Genomic DNA, 9,718 nt, shown 5'->3' on the forward strand with positions numbered 1-9,718 from the left:
CTTGAGCTGCCATAAAATTGTTTATGGCCAAATGTCAGGAAAGTATGAACAATAAGACTCAAAAGATTTCAGAGGAAGAAAAGTTTGCTCTTCCCCATAATGTCTGGGAAAGCTTCACAAAAGAGAGTCTGAACTAGGTCTTAAAGAGGTGGTAGCAATTGGAAAGTGGGAGGAGAAGGAAGATTACTCCTCTTAGGAGCAATGGCAGAAGACAAAGCAGGAAAGAGCTTAGTGTGAGGTGTACTTTAAACAAGGAAATGGTCCTCTTTAGCAAGTCTATATTCCTTAGTATTCATCCTCCATACTTCATATCATTTTAGGTCCTGTTCTTGAGTCCCAGGGATAAAAACATACTAAGCTGATAAGTGGAACAATGAAAGGTGCTGAAGACATCTTGAATTAACCGGTGCTAGTTCTCAGAGAGAGGTTAATCATCCCAAAAGGACAGGAATTGGTCTAAGTAATTCACCCTTAGTTTTCTCATGCCTCACATCCCCCTTTCAAAAGGCACTCTTGCATCTTATACCTAAAACCCCTGCAAAATGCTGCAAGAAGTTCTTGTGTCTCGCCTTCTGCCCCTAACCCACAGCTACTATGCTCCATGCAAAGACACCCTTGGACAAGAGGTGTGCTGCTGTCTCACTTTCATCAGAAAATCCATATTTAGTAGGTAATCTATGTCAAGCTTGTTCTAAGCATAGACCAAAATATAGCAATGAACAGGTCAGTCTGCTCTCATAGAGTTTTCCTTCTTGTGGGAAAGACAGACAAATATAACATGTAAATAAAATAAAAGGTAATGACCCGGGTCAGTTGGCTCAGTGTATAGAGTGTCAGCCCAGCGTACGGATGTTCTAGGTTCATCCCCGATCAGGGCACACAGCCAGTGGCTCCACTGGTTCAAATGTCATCACCAGGCACTGAGAATAACTCGGTTAATATGAGCATCAGCCCCAGATGGGGGTTTCCAGGTGGATTCCGGACAGGGTGCATGCTGGAGTCTGTCTCTCTATCTACCATACTCTCACTTAAAAAAAAAATAAAAGGTAAGATTATGAATAAAAACAAATAAACAGAGTAAGAGGACAGGGAGTAACAAGGAGGGGTTCTGTTTTCTATAAGATGGAAAGAAAGAGAGGTGACACTAAGCAGAGGTCACAAGGGTGGGGCCTGCATGAGGGACATGAGTTGGTGTGGCCGAAGAACAAGAAAGCCACCATGGCTGCAGCAAGCTCAGCGGTATGCGGGATAAAAGGTCAAAAGACAGGTAGAGACTCCGAGGAAAGGGACAGAAGAAGAATCATCCTACAGCTCCTGGAACACAGTACCTCCTGTCCATCACAGTCACACAATGCCCATGGTCTTAACCCCATTGATCCAGGTTTGGAAGGGTCTTGCCTGCCATCTCCCCCTCACTCCCTTTACCAGCCTCATTAAACTTTTCCAAAGTTACTCTGCTCTACAACAAAAAGAGAAAGGACAAACTTCCAGTCTTAAAGTTAGAGCAATCAACAGCCAAGGGGTTTGCAGTGGCTCAGAACTTATTATTACAGTGTTGTAATGAGTCTCCAGAGAAACCCCACAACTTCACTGCAGAGAAAGAAAAGTTTCCCTCAGGGTATCAATACTCAGGGCTCCAAGTTTTAAAATTCCATAGACACTGGAAAATAATCCAAATGTACCGCATCTGTACTAGAAGCACACAACGTCACAAAGTCTCCCCAAAATGGCTTATACCAAGGTCTTCTTAGGAATGTCAATCCTGAATGTAGGTGAATGATAATCCAGCGGAAACCCTGGAACTGTTGCCGGTTGAACTAAGTGAATCTCATTACCCACAGAAACATCTTTAGCTCAAGAATAACGAACAGAAGGAGAACTCCAAGGTCAAGTCCATAAGATGATTCACTTGCTCCCTCATCCATAAAACCAACAGCAGAAGTCAGAGTGCTACCACCTGAGAATTTAATGTTCTGATGAGGTTAGAAAGGCAAGAAGCCTCAGAGAACTGGAAAACCCTCTCTAGCTGGGTGACCTGAAAAATCCAAGAGTTACTGCCTCTCAGCCCTGAGGTAACTTGGGGCCTGTGCAAGGTAGCTGAGTAGTTGAAATGAGGAGCATGGGGCTTGTCAAAAAGGATTCAACACAACCATGCTCAATAATAATAGTTAACATTTACTGAGCACTTACTATGTGCCATTCCAAGTGCTTTTTACATGTTCTCATTCCTCAAGAGACGCTATGAGACAGGGGTTGTTATTATGATACCCAGTCCACCAAGGAGGAGGCTGAAGCACAGAGACTAATAAGATCCTGGTTTATGAAGTTGCACAGCTAGTTAATGAGAGAGTCAGGATTTTTTTCCAGGTCAGAATCCAGAACCTGTACCCCCAGGTGTTACATGCATGGCACTCAGCAAACTATCCAGTAGCCTGAATATTCTCAGCATGACTCTGGACAGAGGAGGCACCAACTAATGTTTTTGCATGAATGACTTTTCACTGTCAGGGAAATTTTCTGGCTGGCACAGTGCATAGAGCATCTTCCCAGCATATGAGCATCTTGGGTTTGATTCCCAGTCAGAAAACACAAGAGAAGCAACCATCTTCTTCTTTCCTCTCCCACTCCTCCTTCTCTCCCTCTTCCCGTCCTGCAGCCAGTGGCTTGATTGGTTCCGGTGGCAGCCAGGAATTGAGGATTGCTCAGTTGTTCTGAGCATGTCAGACTCAGGTGCTAAAAATAGCTTGGTTAATTCAAGTATTGACCCCAGCCTGGGGTCTCTAGGTGTATCTGGTCAGGGCTCATGCAAGAGTCTGTCACTATCTCCCCTCCTCTCACTTAAAAATAAATAAATAAATAAAGTGGGGGTTTTTTTCCAGAAGTGTGTGTCCACATAAAGTTTGTAAACTATTTTCATGAGAGGCTGATTCATTCAACACTGTTATTATTATTACTTCACATATGAACTATATAGTTAAATAAATGCAATGGGAAAAACCCACATCCTAAAATGCTTAAATTAATTAAGAAGAAAAAATTAAAAATTAAATTAACCAAGGATATGGTACAGTAAATTAAGAAGAAAAATGATAAAACTATGGACATTAGGAGGAAGGAATTAATAAAAAAGAAGTAACAAATTTTGTAACTAGAAACACCAAATACAAGAACTGACTTTTGAAAATCAACCAAATAGTCACTATTAGTGGGCCTATGGTTCTATTTTTTTAATTATTTTTCCTTATTTATTGAATTTATTTAGGTGGCATTATTTAATAAAATTATGTAGGTTTTAGCTATACATTCTATAATATATCACCTGTATATTGTATTGTGTGTTCACCACCACAAATTATTTATCCCCCTTTACCCTCTTTTACTTCACTCTAACCCCCTTTTCCTCTGGTAATCACCATACTTATTTTTCAATATAGAAATTAAATTTAATGAAATGACATTGGCCCATAAGAACACACAAGGTTCAGGTGTACATCTCCGTGGCATGTGATGGTGTGTGTCAATCACTCAAAGTCAAACCACCTTCATCTCCATATGTTTGGTCTCCTTTACCCCCCACTACCCTTCACACCCCTCCATCTGGTAACCACCTCACTTTTGTTTATGTCTATGAGTCTCAGCTTTATATTTCACACATGAATGAAATGATATAATTCTTAGGTTTTTCTGACTTATTTCACTTAGCTTAATATTCTCAGGGTTCATGCATGTTGTTGCAAATGGCAGCAGTTCATCTTCTCTTACAGCTGGGTAGTATTCCATTATATACATGTACCACATCTTCTTTATACAATCCTCTATCAAGAGAAATTTTGGTCGTTTCCATGTCTTGGCCACTGTGAATAATGCTATAATGAACATGGGGGTGCATGTGTCTTTTCAAATAAATGGTACAGCCACTATGGTAATCACCATACTATTGTCTGTGTCTATGAAATTTTTTGTTGTGTCGGGGTTTTTTACTTATTTCCTTAAACATTTTCACACAGCCTCAACCTTCTCCCCTCTGACAACTGTCAGTCTATTCTCTGTATCTATAAGTTTGTTTCTATTTTTTTATTAGTTTATTTTCTTCATCAGATTCCACATACAGTATAAAGGAAATCATATGGTACTTGTCTTTCTCTGACAGGTTTATTTCACTTAGCATAATAATTTTCACCCATGCTGCCACAAAAGGTAAGATTTCCTTCTTTTTACAGCCAAGTAGTATTACATTGTGTAAATGTACCATGCCTCTTTATTCACTTATTTACTCATGGGCACATGAGCTGCTTCTGAATCTTGGCTATTGAAAATAATGCTGACCTGACCTGTGGTGGCTCAGCGGGTAGAGTGTCGACCTGGAATGCTGAGGTTGCCCGCTCAAAACCCCGGATTTGCCTAGTCAAGGCACATAGTAGAAGCAACTACTGTGAGTTGATGCTTCCCATTCCTGCCCCCACTTTCTCTCTCTCCTCTCTCTAAATAATAATAATAATGCTGCAATGAACATTGAGATGCATATATTCTTTCAAATTAGTGTTTCTGATTTTTTTCAGATATATTCCCAGAAGTGGGATCCCTGGGTTAAAAGGCAGTTCCATTTTTAATCTCCCCCCCCCCCAGCTGAAGTCAGAAGCGGGGAGGCCGCCAGACAGACTCTCGCATGCACCCGACTGGGATCCACCCAGCAATGCTCTGCCCATCTGGGGCGTTGCTCCATTTCAGCTGGAGCCATTCTAGTGCCTGAGGTGGAAGCCATGGAGCCATCCCCAGCGCCCCAGCCAACTTTGTTCCAATGGAGCCTTGGCTGCAGGAAGGGAAGGGAGAGACAGAGAGGAAGAAGAGGGGAAAGGATGGAGAAGCAGATGGGGGCTTCTCGTGTGTGCCCTGACCAGGAATTGAACCCAGGACTTCCACACACTGGGCCAATGCTCTACTGCTGAGCCAACCAACCAGGGCCCTACATTTTTAATTTTTTGAAATAACTCCATGCTGCTTGCCACAGTGGCTGCACCAATCTGCCTTCCCACCAAAGTGCACAAGGACTCCCTTTTCTCCACATCCCCACCAAAACTTGTTGTTTGTTGAGTTGTTGTTGATAGACATTCTGACAGGTATGAGGAGTTATCCCACTGTGTTTTTAATATGCATTTCTCTGATGATTAGTGACATTGAGCACTTTTTCATATGCCTATTGGCCATGTGTTTCACATACAAAAAAAATAAGTAATCAGGAGATGCAAATCAAAACCAGTATCACTACAAGTCACTGGTGCATTTAAAATGAAAAATACAGATAATACCAACTGCTTATGAAGATGTGGAAAACTTGAAATGTACATTGCTGGTAAAAAATGTAATCTGATACTACCACTCTGGAGAGCAATGTGTCAGTTTCTTACAAAGTTAAACATACACTTACATGCACTCTAACAATTCTAATCCTTGGTATTGCTCAAGAGAAATAAGATGAACATCTACCAACAAACTAATACATGAATGTTCACAGTCATTTTATTCACAGTAGCTAAACAGTAGAAACCCAAATTTTCATCAACACATAAATAGATGCACAAATTATTGTAGGTACATACAGTAGAATACTAATCAGCAATTAAAAGGAACAAACTACTAATATACACAACATAGGTGTATCTCAAAAGCATTATGGTCCACAAAAGAAGCAGACACAGAAGAGTACATATTCTATGATTTTATTTATATGATATTCCAGAATAGATAAAAGTAATCCAGAGGGATGAAAAGCAGAACAATGATTGCCTGGGCCCAGGGATGGAAAGATAGGAGGTAAGGATCAGGGGAGTGACAGAGAGAAGTGGGATTGGTGCAAAGGGGCATGAGAGAATTTCTGGTGTGGTAGAAATAGTCTATATATTGGTTATAATAGTGATTACATGGATGGATAAATTTGTCAAAACTTATCGAACTGTATAGTTAAAATGGGTGGGATTTATTGAATGTAAATTATACCTCAATAAAGTTTATTAAATAAAAAAAGAATATGTATGTTTATGTAAGCATTGAGTATTTCTAGAGCACACACCCTATGGAAGCCTCTGGAGAGTAGAATTGGGTGTCTTGGGGACAAACAAGAGAGAAAGATTTATTTTTTATGCTAATCACTTTAGTAGGCAAAAAATAATAATAATAAGACTAAGCAATCCAATGAAGAAGAAGAACAATTAGTTAATATAGAACTACAGACTCAAAACTTACTAGTAATCCAAGAAATACATATTAAAATAGCAGCTATGTTTTCTCTATTAGAACTGCAAAATTTATCATTGTATTCCCCCAGCAGAGTATTCTCAGTGCTCTCAAGGTTTGGGTAAAATGGTTACTTCATACTGTGCTGGGGTAGTACACTTGATACAACAATTTAAAAACAGGCTGTGGTAGCATTTATCTAAATCCAAAATATTTATATAATGAGATACCTTTTGACTCAACAATTTAATTTCTAGGAATTTATATTACAGGTTACCTTGCACATATTTACAAAACATTCATTATAGCAAAAGACTAGAAAAACAGTGTCAATAAAGAACTGGTTAAATATCCCTGGCCAAGTGGCTCAGAGGATAAAGCATCCACAGAGGGTACCAGTGATCGTGGGTACGATCCAGTGGTGGGGTTCAACTGGCTCATACTGGTTCAGCAGAACTGATACCTAACTTTTTGTTGAGTTCGGTAAACTGGTTGTTAAAATGGCACTTGTAATCAGGGTTCTCTCTAAAGTGGGCACCTGGACAGCTCAATGTGGAAATAACAAATTTATGTTTCTTACTCTTTTTTTAACGTTCATCCGCGCAACAGCATATTCTAAGTGCCCGTTAGTAATGTTTATTCCAGCCATAAGTGAAAAAAAATCGATGAAACTATGCTTATAATATTTATTTATTCATTTCATAAAACTCATTAAACCTTTGATAAAATACTACATTTTAATTCCCTCACATTTTTTGCTTCGTAAACAACATATACGGTAAAGAGAAAAAGTGCCAAACAACAAGGGAGTGACAAGCTGTCATTTGTTTCAGCTTTGTGTTATGCCCAAAATTCTCCCAAGATATTTTGAGTGTATTGCTGTTCCCTCCCCCCACCCTGCCACTGCCCCCCCCTCCCAACCCGAACAGTAGAACCAATAGGAAGCTAGGACATAATGAACCAGTAGAAATATAGATTTCAAGAGTTATCTTGGCCTGACCTGTGGTGGCGCAGTGGATAAAGCATAGACCTGCAAATGCTGAGGTCGCCGGTTCGAAACCCTGGGCTTGCCTGGTCAAGGCACATATGGGAGTTGATGCTTCCAGCTCCTCCCCCCCTTCTCTCTCTCTGTTTCTCCTCTCTCTCTCTCTCTCTCTCTATCTATCTATCTATCTCTCCCTCTCCTCTCTAAAATGAATAAATTAATTAATTTTTTAAAAAAAAAGAGTTATCTTATCGCCCATTTCGGGAGCCATGGAAGAATTCTCACAACTTTCCTGTGACAAACAGGTTTGTCATACACATTATTGGATCATATTTAATCTACATAGCCTATGCCATTTATTGAATGAGCCTAGAAATTTTTGTTTAATATCAATAAAATGAAGAAAATGTATGTTCTGACTGATATTTATCAATAGTATAAGCACAGTGTTTTGTGTATAAAAGTTTGATATGACCACACGTTGACAAAATGTTCTCCTGAGAGTTTGAAGACAGATATCTGAAAGCAAACAATGTAATAATTTTTAATTTTCAGGAATCACCACATCAAACAGAGGACACTGGCCTGACCTGGCAGTGGCACTGTGGATAGAGCATCAGACTGGAATGCGGAAGACCCAGGTTCGAGACCCCAAGGTCACCAGCTTGAGCACAGGCTCATCTGGTTTGAGCAAAAACTCACCAGCTTGAGCCCAAGGTCACTGGTTCAAGCAAGGGGTTACTTAGTCTGCTGAAGGTCCGCGGTCAAGGCACGTATGAGAAAGCAATAAATGAACAACTAGGGTGTTGCAACGCGCAATAAAAAACTAATGATTGATCCTTCTCATTCTTCGTTCCTGTCTGTCCCTGTCTATCTCTCTCTCTCTCTCTCTGACTCTCTCTGTCTCTGTAAAAAATTTAAAAAAAAAACAAAAAACAGAGGACACTGAACAAGTAAAATATTTGTTCTCTAAAAAATGATGTATCTGAGATTATAGGTCCTAGACTGGGTAAACCAGCTGCAAATGAAATGTGTCCCATAAAGGTCAAGCTGAAGTGCCCTAAAGATGCACTGCACATTAAAGGCATTGTTAACAAAAGTGTCAAAATGTTAGATTTTGTTTATCACTTCGCGAAGGATTTTTGTGTAACATTAATGTGCTAAGAATCCTGTACTGGGAGAGAAAGATGGCGCTGGAGTAGGCGGACGTACCAGCATCTACCTCCCAGAACCAAAGTGGATTACTGTTGGTCAAATAAGTTTGTAAATGTGATATATATGTTTGCTCGCTTGTGACTTATATTGGGTGTGGGGGACAGGCTATAAGCAGGCCAGGTCGTTGTAGCCTGGGGTTTGGTTTTGGGACTAAGCTTTTCCCCACACCCTTGACTGATTGTATTATCTGGGTGGTGCACTCTCATGAGGAATCCAATTATGCCTTGGACGGGTGACTTTGTATCGGAGACTTCCTTGTTTGTATATTGGATTAAGGGATTTTGGTTTTCTACACTATAAAGTGGGACAGACCAGGAGCTTGGACACACAGTTCCTGCTATCACAATTGCAGGGGCTTCCCTGATCCCTTGCCCTTCATGGGAAGAGCTGGTTTTCTGCTTTTCCCTTGTCTTCTTTTGTGGTTTGCCTGTCTTGGTGAGACACCAATAAATAGGATGGCCCCCCGTCCTCTGACTCCGCCATTTCTTTATCATCTGCCCGAATCCAATGGGAACCTGCATGTGAATGGCCATGATGGCGGCTCCTGGCCTTACAATTACAAACTAATTTTATGAACTATCATCTAGAAAAACCAACTTTGGACTAAACTAAAAGGACTCTTCAACCAAGGAATGCTGAAGAAGCCACACAGAGACTGGTAGGAAAAGCAGAAATGCAGAGAGGGCTGCCCAGCTCCTTGGAGCGAACGGCAGCAGGGAGAGACTGGCGTGGCGGGAAGTGAGTTTAGCAGAGGGGAAAGGGTCCTGAGCCCCAGGAACAAAGCCCCAGCCTGCAGCCCCAGACCCCAGAAGAGGCGTAAGGACAGTATTTAGCTGGAAACAAGTCAGGATACTGTTTGTCAGAGAGTCTGATTTCTCAGACCAAGGATCCTTCTTAAAGGGACCGTGCAGAACATCTCTCTCAAAAATAATCACCTGGGGCTCCTGGGGACGGGGGGAGAGAGGAGAAAACCACAGTAACAGGAAGAGAGTGCAATCTAGGAGGCATAGGGAGAAACATTTTGGGAGATAGCCACCCTAACCCCTGGGACGAGTCACTCCCCAAAGCTGAAGTGAATATTTTCCCCGGAAACAGCAATACCAGCAAAGGGAAGCAGGAGAGCAGCCAAACAAGCTCCCTTGCAGGATTCAGAGCACAGTCGCATAGAAGGAGAGAGCTTTCGGGTCTACAGTAGTGAGTCTTAGGGTCCGAGATGCAACGCCCCCACCCACACGGCTGAGGGCACACCAGAGAGGAGAGCGGGTGGCAGCGGGAGACAAAAGCGCG

This window comes from Saccopteryx leptura, chromosome 6 (assembly GCF_036850995.1).
Source record: "Saccopteryx leptura isolate mSacLep1 chromosome 6, mSacLep1_pri_phased_curated, whole genome shotgun sequence".
In the NCBI taxonomy this organism is placed as follows: Eukaryota; Metazoa; Chordata; class Mammalia; order Chiroptera; family Emballonuridae; genus Saccopteryx; species Saccopteryx leptura.